A 12,296-nucleotide genomic window follows, 5' to 3' on the forward strand; every position below is an offset into this window, starting at 1 on the left:
TTAGTTTTCTTTTTTATAAAATAGTATGTTTAGTCTATTGAAAAGTTAAATAATTAGTTTGATTAACGAATTATTTTTAAATCTCAATTTTTTATTTAAAATATAATAAAATATGAAATTAAGATTTATCTAATTTAGTTAAAATTTTAAATAAAATAAATAAAGTAAAAACTCAAGTGCAGTCGCGTGAAGTCGATAGCTATAGCTAAAAACTGTTAAATAATTTGACTAAATTTTTATTACTCTTAACTATTAATTTTATGTGAAATTAACTGCATCTGAGATCATATCGTGATCAATATACACGCCATAGTATAATTTGACCGCAACCTGGCCATCACTTTTCCTTTTTTTCCTTCTTTCTTTTTTATTTATTTTTTTTCTTTTCCCCGCTTTGTACTCTTCTTCATTGTCCATACATGCATTTGCCATGCATTCATACTGGAAACAGAAACTTCTGGTAGGTTGGAATAAGAAAATCTATATAGAGAATTAATATTTTATTAGTTAATGTTAGTCAATTTTTTATTTAATGTTAAAATTATCTTTTAACATTTATTTTTGGAAGGGTTTAAGATTATTTTAAAATTTAAAATTTAAAATTTAAATTAATTTAAGAATTAATGTCTAGGGATTTAGAGTCACCGATGTTGTCATTGGCGGCCAAATCCAACGAAGTTGACCGGCGGTGGTTGCGGTAGAATGGTGGAGTTGCTGTGGTGTTAAGAGTGGTGTTTTGAGAAAGAAAAAGAAAGAAATAAGAATAGTAAAAGTATTATTTTAAAAAACATTAGATGAAATTGATAATATATATTGTTGATGAAAAATTAATTACCTATTAGGCATATAAAGGGTGACTTTGATTAATCAACTGAATTTCGAAGCAGTTCAGGACGTGGAATTTGTTCATTAAACTCAAAAGTATATAATTCCACACATGACTTAAAAATTAAAATTGTTATAAAGTTAGGACCTCCCCACACACCCCGATGATTAAGGACAAAGATGTTCTAGATATTTATACACATACTGTGCTTTCCTAGTTTGGTCTTTTCTTTTTTTTTCTTTTTTTTTTTTGGACTCACCTAGTTGGTTAATTTTTTTTATATGGAATAAATATTGGTATTTTTGTTGAAAATGGGAGTATTTGGTATAATTATAGATGGATGAACTTTTTAGTTGGAAAGTCAATACGTGAAGGACGTGTTGGACACGTGGCAGCATGCTAACACGTGGGGAGCGTGTTGGACACGTAGCAACATCTTAACCAACACGTGAGAGGCGTGTTGCACTACGTGGAGGGCGTGTTGGACAATGTTCACAATACTGTAAAACACTTTAAATATTAATATTCAACTAAAACACCATCTCTCTTTCCATATTAAAAATAATTTCTGCATCTAGTTTGGTCACTATTATTATTATTATTATTATTATTATTATTATTATTATTCGAAAGTTTGGACTAGGTTTTACTGCTTCATCGTCCTAGGAAATGGTCAATTTTGTAAGGCATTGTGGCTCCCGAACTCCCTTCTAGAATCTATATATTTTTTTTGGTGACTCTTCTAGAATCTATATGTGAATACACCTTGTGTAATATAATATTAAAAAGTTAGTATTCTGATATTGCTGAGAGTAAACAACGGTGTAATCGGGTCCAATTGGTTTAGAGTTAAAGAAAAAAAAATATCTAGATTAATTAATATATATAATTTTGTACTTTATTTTATTTAATTTTTTTATAATTAAATTTAATTAACTTGGTCAAAACTTAATAAAAATTAATGTTATTAGTGAGAATGTAAATATATACTCTAACTATCTCTACTAAAGTGAATGCCATTCTTCTTTTTTTTTTTTTACATTCTTTCTTCTTTTTCGTGTATTTTTTCTTGTCGTCGTTCTTTTATTATTACAGTTGTTATATATTTTTTTCCTGCTTTTTCCTCTTTTTAATGATTTTGCAGCATTATATGTTTTTTCGTCTTCTTTATTTTATTTTTCTTATTTTTTATTCTTGTTAAAAGAGTAAAACAAGAAGAATAAAAGGTAAAATAAAAAGGAGAAGATGAACAAGAGAAGAAAAAGATGATGATGATGATGATGATGATAATAATGGTGATGATACTGATGATAAAGAGGAGGAGTTTTGAGTTATGCAAAATATATCCGAAAATAACACAAAAAAATTTTAATCGTGACACAAGTTCTTGTTAAGAGGATAAAACAATAATTATGAAATGATGATGATGATGATGATGATGATGATGATGATGATGATGATGATGATGATGATGATGATGATGATGAGGAGGAGGAGGAGGAGGAGGAGGAGGAGGAGGACCTAATGATTAGGGTCCAATTATGTGCCTGTGATGTTTCTGTTTTAAGGATAGACTTGCGCTAGTAAATTCGAAGGGTACTTTATCATCCGATAACTTGGGCCAACTGGATTGGGATTATCGATTGAAAGTTCGCTTAAATAGTTTTCTTAAGACAAAACATTAAGAAGTCCAAAGAGGCTTTGGAGATCGATGTCTGGATCAAAACCCTAATTATGTACTTGTGGTGTGACTGTGTCAAGAAGAGACTTGGATAACTAGATCCGAAGGGTGCTTTATCACTCGGTAACTTTGGCCAACTGCTCCGGAATTATCGATTGAAAGTCCGTTAAGAGCTGCCTTACGACAAAATACTAAGAGTCAAAAGCCCGTGAAGATATTTCCCCTAATCCAAATAAGAAGTAAATTGCCTTCAAGTCATAAAAATTCAAAAGAATTCTCGTACTACAATTCGAATTTTATTTTTAAAAATTTCTAAATCCTAAACATGCAAGATTCATGAAGGATAAGAGAAGTCGAATGTAACCACAAGAATTATCATAAATCTCACTTTTGTTTTCAATCTTAAAAGCTTTTTAAATATTTTTCATTAAGCTAAACTCCGTTTATCTTTCTTTTTACTTGAGGATAAGCAAAATTTTATGTTTGGTATTTGTGATGACACGTCATCTTAAGTGATTTTTAAATTCTTTTCTATTTTATTTTTTAGGTTTTAATCAAATTTATTATGTTTTTTAATAAAATTTAATAAATAATTAAATATTTAGAGTTGGGATAGTATTTTTATATTTTCAGAGATTTTTACCTAAAAAATCTAATAAGAATAAAAACTTTTTTACAAAAAAATATAAGTACAAAAAAACGTGACCTAAGGAAGAAAAAGCGTGCCCTAAAGAAATCAAACCACCCAGGCCTAGCAGGAAGACTCCCATGCCTGGCGGACAAGATCCACACTCGGTGGCCTTCCCTCACGTCCGACGTGCTTGTGCCTCCTGGAAGTTTGGTTTTGGGCCTTTTACCGAAGTTCTTCTAATGCAAGCTACCTTAAACATAATTATAACTCTCAAAATGCAACAATTAAGACCCAACTTTGATTATCCACATCATTAGAAGGCTTAATCACATCCAAAACATTGAAGATTCTAGAAGATAGTTATTAATTCTTTCTAAAAACATAAGAGATTTGGTCGTTAGATTTGATTTGAATTATTATTTTTAAATTTGAAATTAAAGTTAGTAAGTAGTTATCTTATCTTTCTCTCCAAAAGATAAGATTAGGATAGTTTGAATTTGAATTCTAGAATTTAGGATATAAATAAGTGAACTTAGTTCATAAAGGGGTATTCCATTCCTCAACATATCTTCTTGTTTTTCTTCACTTTTGTATGGTAACTAATCATCTTACAAAGGATTAGGAGCTATGTTTATGTTTTCTATGGGTTATTACTCTAAATTTATTTTATTTTAAAGTCTTGCATTGATTTATTTCATGATTGAATTATTCGTTCTTCATTCGGATTGGTGGTATCAGAAGGTATGCTAATCTCTTTTGAATTCTTTTATTATAATTGAAAATTTTGATATTTGAATTAAAGCTTGAAAACTCTTTCATGTGACTCTTTGAATTCGGTTAGGAATAGTAGTTCAATTAGTGTGCTACACATGCATAATTTTCAATCACTCTAATTTTGAATAAGGACATATAATTCAGATTAGAACAACTTTTGAAAATTGTGTTTTTCTTCTAAAAATTTAATTGGATAGGACTAGCTTGAATATGTGACATATAATTCAATTTAGTGACTATTTTTAAATCTTATTAGAAAACTAAGTCATTTTTTGTGCTTAATCTCTTGATTAATTAATTGACGACTAATTAATGCTTGCGAAACTAAGAAAACAAGGAATTGGAAATCAATTACTAAAGATTTATCGAGAAAGATATTTGCAAACTTCAAGATAAGAAAATAAGATTTAATTTCTCTAAAAGTATAAATATTTCTAAAGCCTTTGACTCAAATTATCATTGTTTTCTTTCAAATTAACATTCAAGTTCTCTGTACGTAAGCATTCAAGCATTTAAGTTCTAAAGTTCTCAGCAAGATTCAATCTTGCCCTTTTCAATCCAGATTTTTTGATCTAATTAGGTATTTTATCTGATAATTTCTTGCTCAATCCTTTAATATTCATAGAAATGATATCCACTCACTGTAGTATTACTTGAGCGATTTGGTACACTTGTTGATATCCGTAAGCTTCAATTTTTGTTCATCAATTTTAATATCAAATCTATTTCACTTGTACGGAATTTTATTTTAAAATAAAAAGAAAAAATTAATGATAAACAATTATTTCACATTTTAATATAATTAACTATAAAAATTAAATATTTAAAAAGTTTATGAAACATCAATGTAACATATTCAAAATTAAAATTAAAATGAAAAATATAAAATTTGATTTAAATACATGAAAAAATAGAATAAATATTTAATAAATAAATTAAATTAACAAATAATTTTAATTAAATTAATTAATAATTTTAAAAATTAATTAATTAATATTTACTAATTTCTACATTTCACAACTCAACAAATTCTAATAACATGACAACCTATTCTACATGTGTAACAACACTAAATCTATAAAAGTATTCCAACTATAATTACATGTTCATTTATTTAAAAGAGGAAAACAACAATACTAACTTAGAAGTCAATTGCTCCTACAATGTGCCAAGTCGTGTTTAGGCAGTTGATGTCTCCGTCTCGTGCATTTACATGCGCCATAATATCCGAGTATCTCAAAAGGAAAAGTATAGGGTACCAACATATTATCTGTCAACTTCTGCCAACTCTTATTTATATTTGTGTTTCATGGAAGTGTGTTCGTAGATGTGTCTAATAATTAATATATTTTAAATACATATATAAAGAGACACATCCATAAAATATATCTATAAAGACACTTCTATTAAACACAATTATAAAAAAGACATTTTTATTAGACACATCCACAAACACACTCCCATGAAACACAATTATAAATAAGAGTTGGCAAAAGTTGGCAGATATGCTGTTGGTAACGTAGCGGAACCGATCTCAAAAATATTAAGAGAAACGTCCGAGAAAGGGAGAAATGAAGGTAATGGGCAATGAAAATGACAAAAGAAGCAATGTGAACAAGTTCCTTATATAAGCATGTCTAAGTTTGATCTCGTTTACAGTGTAAAAGAAATAATTGTGTGTATATCGTTTACACTATAAAGGAAATAAGCTACGTATCATTACACGTATCAGTCTTGCCCTTTTCAATCCAGGTTTTTTTGATCTAATTAGGCATTTAATCTGATAATTGCTTGCTCAATTCTTTAATACTCACAGAAACGATATCCACTCACCATAGTATTACTTGAGCGATTCGGTATACTTGTTGATACTCGTGAGCTTTAATTTTTGCTCATCAATTTCAATATCAAATCTATTTCAATTATACGGAATTTTATTTCAAAATAAAAAGAAAAAAATTAATGATAAACAATTATTTCACATTTTAAAATAATTAACTATAAAAATCAAATATTTAAAAAATATGAAACATCAATATAAAATATTCAAAATTAAAATTAAAAATATAAAATTTGATTTAAATACATACAAAAATAGAATAAATATTTAATAAATAAATAATATTAACTAATAAATTAATTAATAATTTTAATTAAATTAATTAATTAACATTTACTAATTTCTACATTTCACAACTCAACAAATTCTAATAACATGACAACCAATTCTACATGTGTATAGGGATGAACGTGAATCGAATCAGATCAGATATGGCCAAAATTTCGATCCGATCCGCATTAAAATCGTCGGGTCGGGACGGATCTAATATCCGCAGTTTTTTGTTTGGATTCGATCCGCGCATTTGTGGATCAGATCGGATATCAGATATATCTGCAAAAACACAAAAATATTTTTAAAAGCTTATTTTTATTAAAAATATTAATAAAATTCTTTTGTTCTATTCTTTTAAATATGTTTACGCTTAAAATAATATTAAACATAATTTTCTTAAATAATAAAATTAAAATAATACAACATATATGATAATTATTAGTTGAAATAAAATATAAGAATATTTAATTATTTATTTATTTTTGCGGATCCGCAGATATGCAAATCGGATATGCGGATACTTACATAAAATCCGCAATCCTATCCTATAAGTGTGCAGATCGGATCCAATCCGATCCGATAGTCTTGTGGATCAGATCCATATCCGCAATTTTTGGATCAGATTCGAATAAAATACTGCGGATATGCGGATCGGATCCGATCCATGAACACCCCTACATATGTAACAACATTGAATCTATAAAAGTACCCCAACTATAATTACATGCTCATATTTAAAAGAGAAAAACAACAACATTAACCTAAAAGTTGATCGCTCCTGCAATGTGTGAAGCCGCGTCTAGGCAGTTGACGTCTCCGTCTCATGCATCCGCGCGCGTCATAATATCCGAGTATCTCAAAAATATCTAGAGAAACGTCCGAGAAAGGAAGAAATGAAGGTAATGGATAATGAAAGTGACAAAAGAGGCGCTGTGAACAAGTTTCTTATATAGGTGTGTCTAAGCCTTATCTCGTCTACAGTATAAAAGAAATAATTGTGTGTATCTCGTTTATACTGTAAACGCAATAAGCTACATATCATAACACGCGTCAATCTTACCCTTTTCAAAGGGTTCTTTTGATCTAATTAGGTATTTAATTTAATAATTATTTGCTCAATCCTTTAATCCTCATGGAAACAATATCCACTCACCGTGGTATTACTTGAGTGGTCCGGTACATTTGCTGGTATCTGTGAGCTTCAATTTTTGCTCATCAATTTCAATATCAAATCTATTTCAATTGTACGGAATTTTTTTCGAAATAAAAAGAAAAAAATTAATAATAAACAATTATTTCACATTGATGGTAATCAGTGGCTAAGAAAAATGGGGGGTTGAATCTTAGCCCTTTTTTTTTCTAAATATTACTTTCTACTTTTTAAAAGAACTTCAAGAGATATTTCTACTTTTTATCTCATAATAAGTCAAGAGACATTTTCTTTTTGTCTTGTAACCGGTTAGGAGATATTTTTCAATTTTGTCTCCAACGCAACAGAAACAGAATAGGAGTAGAAAAGAAAGAGAGAATCACACCCAGAAGTATCATGGTTTAGCTGCTAAGTGCAATGCAGCCTATATCCAATCTCTATAACAACAGTGACGTAATTTCACTATCATCAATAGATTACATACACCAATTCTTTCCTAGGATCTACCCAATCATATCTGGGACAAATCTAGATTCTATCCCAAAATCTGAACTTGACTTGGACACCTACCAAGCTTTCAACTGCAAAGTGTTAACCCAACTTGCAAGTCCCCACAGGATCATGAAACACAACATATAGATGAACAAAGAAACTCTGAGACACTTATGACTTTTTTTCTTTAATTTTGCTCATTGCCTTTTTTCTCTCACTGGCTTTTTCTTACAAACCTCACTCTGTTTGCCTTTTTTCACCATGAGACACAGACAAACAAAACTAAAGAAAGGAAAACAAAATGAAACCCATTGAAAGAGAAGAACTTCTGTTAGCTTAGGGTAGCTATGAGAACTCTGTGTTTTTTCTCCTTGATCTTAACCCTTGGTCGTTCACCCTTGTTATAGAAGGGGGCACTTCCAAAGTTAAAACCGGTTCAACCAAGCCACCAACATCTTCTCCAACACAGAGCCGGTTCGGACAGAGAAGAAAGAGAGGGAAAACCAAAGCTAAAATCAACATGCATGTACCTCTCTCAACCCTTCTCATCAAGTTCCTTCACTCTGAGCCCTTGATCTTGACTTTGGCTCCAAGAAAGAACATTGACCCTTGATGATCCTTTGATCCTTGATAGCTCCTTCTTTTTCATATTTGCTTCTTCCTCTTTGTAGCTCCAATAGCTACCTTCTGTCTTGAAATAACAGAAATGGAAATAACCTTTACCACTGAGATCTTCTCTGATCAAGACGGATCTTTCCTATTCTTGGCATGGAAGATCTTGAAGCTCCTCTTGAAATCTTGCCTTCAATGGCAAAGATCTAGTCACACCATGCTTCGGATCTTCCTTTTGCAAAGGCTATCATCAACATAGCCTTTTCTTCTTCCATTAGCTTCACTGTTTATTTCTTTGATAACTTGCTCTTTCTTCTTTTCTCTGATTGAAGTGACAACTGAAAACCAAGAGAGAGAGGAGAGAGAAGAGACAAAGCATTCAATGTAAAATTAACTCAATTTAATTTTATGTTTCAGTTTCCTATGCAAGCAATTAATTCATTTGAATTTTGAATTCTATTCCATAATGTAGTAGGTAACAGTGGCTTTGTTTGGAGTCTTTCTCTCTTTCCTCAATTTCGGACCAAAGCTTTTTGTTAGTTTACAAAGAATAATTGTTTTGGGCTGCACACTAGTTTCCTGGCCCAATTAGCTTTGCTCTCCCTTTTAAATAATTCAGCCACATTGCATGGAATTTTTGCACAATGGCTGATCACAATTTCATTACATTGGGCTTATATTGCCTTTTTATCCCAACATAAAAATTCATTTTATTTTTTCTGCACACTAACAAATCCATTAACCAAACAATTGGAAGCAAATATTAAATTAACAATTTTTCTAATTAATATATTAATAATGTTTGATCATCACTATAATTCAAATTTTCGAAATTCAACAATCTCTCCCTTGATGACTAACATTATTAAAAAATGAATTGAAAAGAAATAGGATTAGAAAACTTCCTTGATGATTTGGCTGAATCTTCCCCCTTTCAATTGATCAAACTGCTTCCCCTAAATGTGTGCATATATCCAATGGAAGCAGTACCTGTAAACATGTTTAAATAGTTCCAAAAAAAAATTATATTTTCAAAACATGAAACCTTAAGAAGCAAAACCATATTTATCATGTAAGAGCTTGATTTTGAGCAAATATATTTTTATAAACATAATTAAAGGTTTCAAGCTGCTCAAAGAAAAAATTTCTCTTGCAAAACAGAGTATAACAAAGTATATTCAGAGTACATATCCAACAAATGATCAATGCTCAAGTTCTAACACACTTCTCAAAATAACATGTTCAAAGCAAAGTATCAAACCTAAAAAAATGTTTCCTGCCAATAAATCTATACCAAATCATAGGAAGCAATAAAACACATTGTTTAGCCACAAAAATAGAGCATCGAAACATAGCATGAAAAAATAATCAAACAGAGAAAAAAAATGTAATTAGGTCAGAACTTAGAGAGCTCAAAGACAGAGCACAAGAATTTGAGCACTGGCAGCCCCAATTTTATTTTCAATTCAACCCCTTTTAAATCTTTTTCCTCTCCCTTTTGTTATCAAGGAGGAAACCTGCAAAATAGATGAAACAGCAATGCAGTTATTAAACATTAAAACAGGAATAATGTGTCAAAGTTATTGAGTACATTCATCCAATAATTCAAAAGAAACCAAGTCCAAAAGTAACAAAACAGAATAAATTGTGTCCAAAGGTATAGGCAGCAGTGAGCAAATCTTTAGGCATCAGAAAGATTAATATCAGAATCAAGATGATCATCTTCTCCTTCAGAATGAGCCATGTCCTTATTAGTAGTCTCCAAGCTCTTAATTAGCAGATTCACCCTTTCACGACATTTGGTCCAGGCCTTCTCATTTTTATAAGCTTGCTTGCGAGCCTCTTTGTAGGATCTGACCATCATGCTAGACATATTGGAGAACTCATTCAGAATATCCTTGATAGTTTCAAAAAATCAAGAAGATTCAGGAGGAAGACTATCACTTTCGCTATCAGAAATCATTGATATTGTTGAACTCTTGCCCTTATTCCCTTTTACAGAATCGGGAACTCCTCTGCCTTTGATGGTAGAGACCCTGTTCTCAACTGGCTCATTGCTAAGATCCACATTAAAATGCTCAAAGATGCAAGTCAGAAATATACCATATGGCAGATTTGATTTTTTATCACTATGGACACAATCCTACATGTGTCTAATCATACGATATGCAAAGGAAATTGAAGCAGAATTTAGAATAGCAAACAACACAAGGGTATCACAAACAGTAACCCTCTACTAAGAACCACTTTGACGCATTAAAATATGAGCGATGATATAGTGAAGCAAGGCTCGCACAGGTCCGAGAGCCTTGTGGGTCAGAGTTGTGCCATCAAGAGCAGAGAAATTTTCACAAACCCGAGTCAGGGCTACTTGAAGGGAAACACCATCATGGTTATCTCATTTACCAGACATGTATGTCCTGGCCCCTTCATCTTGATACCCCAGAGCAGCACTTATGGTATCTCTATTCAAGGTAAGATGAACTCTTTTGACATATGAATGCAATGCACCATCATGAAACATCATGTTAGCATAAAATTCACGAACCAAGTTAGGGTAAATTGGTTTTCAAATTTTGAAAATAGGAACCCATTTGAGATCATCAAAATATGTAGTGAAATCAATACCTTTTTCAGAAAGATTTTTCACACTAACCACATAAGAGGCACAAAGATGACAATTTATCAAAACTTGTGAGTGAAACTCAAAAGTAGCACAAGATATGAAATGGGCAGGATCAAAGTGGGAGTGACTTTTACCATATTTATTTTTGAAGTCTAATGAATCCAAGTTTGAAGGTTCTCTAGTGTCATGAAGGATTGGCTTCCTTGTACGTTGAGTGGGGACTGACCGACCTGAAGGGTGTGGGGTAGAACATCGTGGTGGTGGTGAAGGTCGTGGAGATGGAAGTGGTGAGTCTTCTTCTTCTTCAGGGACTTGCTCCTTTCCCTTTGAACTTCTCTTTGGTGATGTTGCTTCCTGCCTTGTTGACGCTCTTGCATGGATTCCTTTTCTTGCCATGGAATTTGTTGAGTGAGAGGAGGGTGAAGAGGACGAGTGGGAATGAATGTGTATGTGTGTGTGGGATTGAGGACCTTTGGAAGATGGAGGATTTTTGATAATGGGGGTTCGGCTTCTTCGACGAGTAGCAAGCTTCTTTCTCATGATAAAGGAAGTGAAGTGGAGAGGGAGAAGTTGAAAAGAGACCGAAGAGAGTGGAAGGTGGAAAGAGGTTAGACCACAATAAATGCTTAGTAGAGAGAATCTCATTTAAAGCCCCTTGAAAAATAGTTTTAATAAGAAAATTTAAAATGTAAACAAATAACTGAAAAGTCTTTTCCTTGAAAAGTGGGAGGAGATATGGGAAAAAGATTTGATTTGACAAAAATCCCTTTTGAAAGATATGATGTGAAATCCCTTAAAAATATTATTTAAAAGTAATTTATTAACAACATGATGCAAAAAAATAATAATGGGTCAGTATCATGGAATGGGCTCAAAGGATGTTGAATGGGCTTGAGTTCAAGGTGCCAAGGTTCAGTCTCCCCCTGTTTAATAACTTGTTCATCATGTGCCCAGATTTGTCTCTCTGCTGCCTACGAGACAAAAACAAACAGAGGTATGAAGATCACATTTTTTCAACAAAGCTTAAGTCCATCATCCCCAAACTATTTCTTAGTGAACAAAATCTATCTTCACACAGTGATTTAGTAAAAATGTTAGCAAGTTGCTCTTTAGATTTTACAAATTGGATATCAATAGTACCCTTTTGCATATGTTCCCTAATAAAGTGATATCGAACCTCAATGTGCTTGGTTCTAGAGTGCAGTACAGGATTTTTTGAAATGTTTATTACACTCATGTTATCACAAAATAGAGGTATACTATTGATTTTCAATTTGTAATCTTCTAATTGAGTTTTTAACCAAATTAATTGTGAGCAACAAGCTGCGGCAGATATATATTCATCTTTAGCCATGGATAGTGCAACAGTGACTTGTTTCTTACTTGACCAC

The sequence above is a fragment of the Arachis hypogaea genome, chromosome 3, assembly GCF_003086295.3.
Source record: "Arachis hypogaea cultivar Tifrunner chromosome 3, arahy.Tifrunner.gnm2.J5K5, whole genome shotgun sequence".
Taxonomy (NCBI): domain Eukaryota; kingdom Viridiplantae; phylum Streptophyta; class Magnoliopsida; order Fabales; family Fabaceae; genus Arachis; species Arachis hypogaea.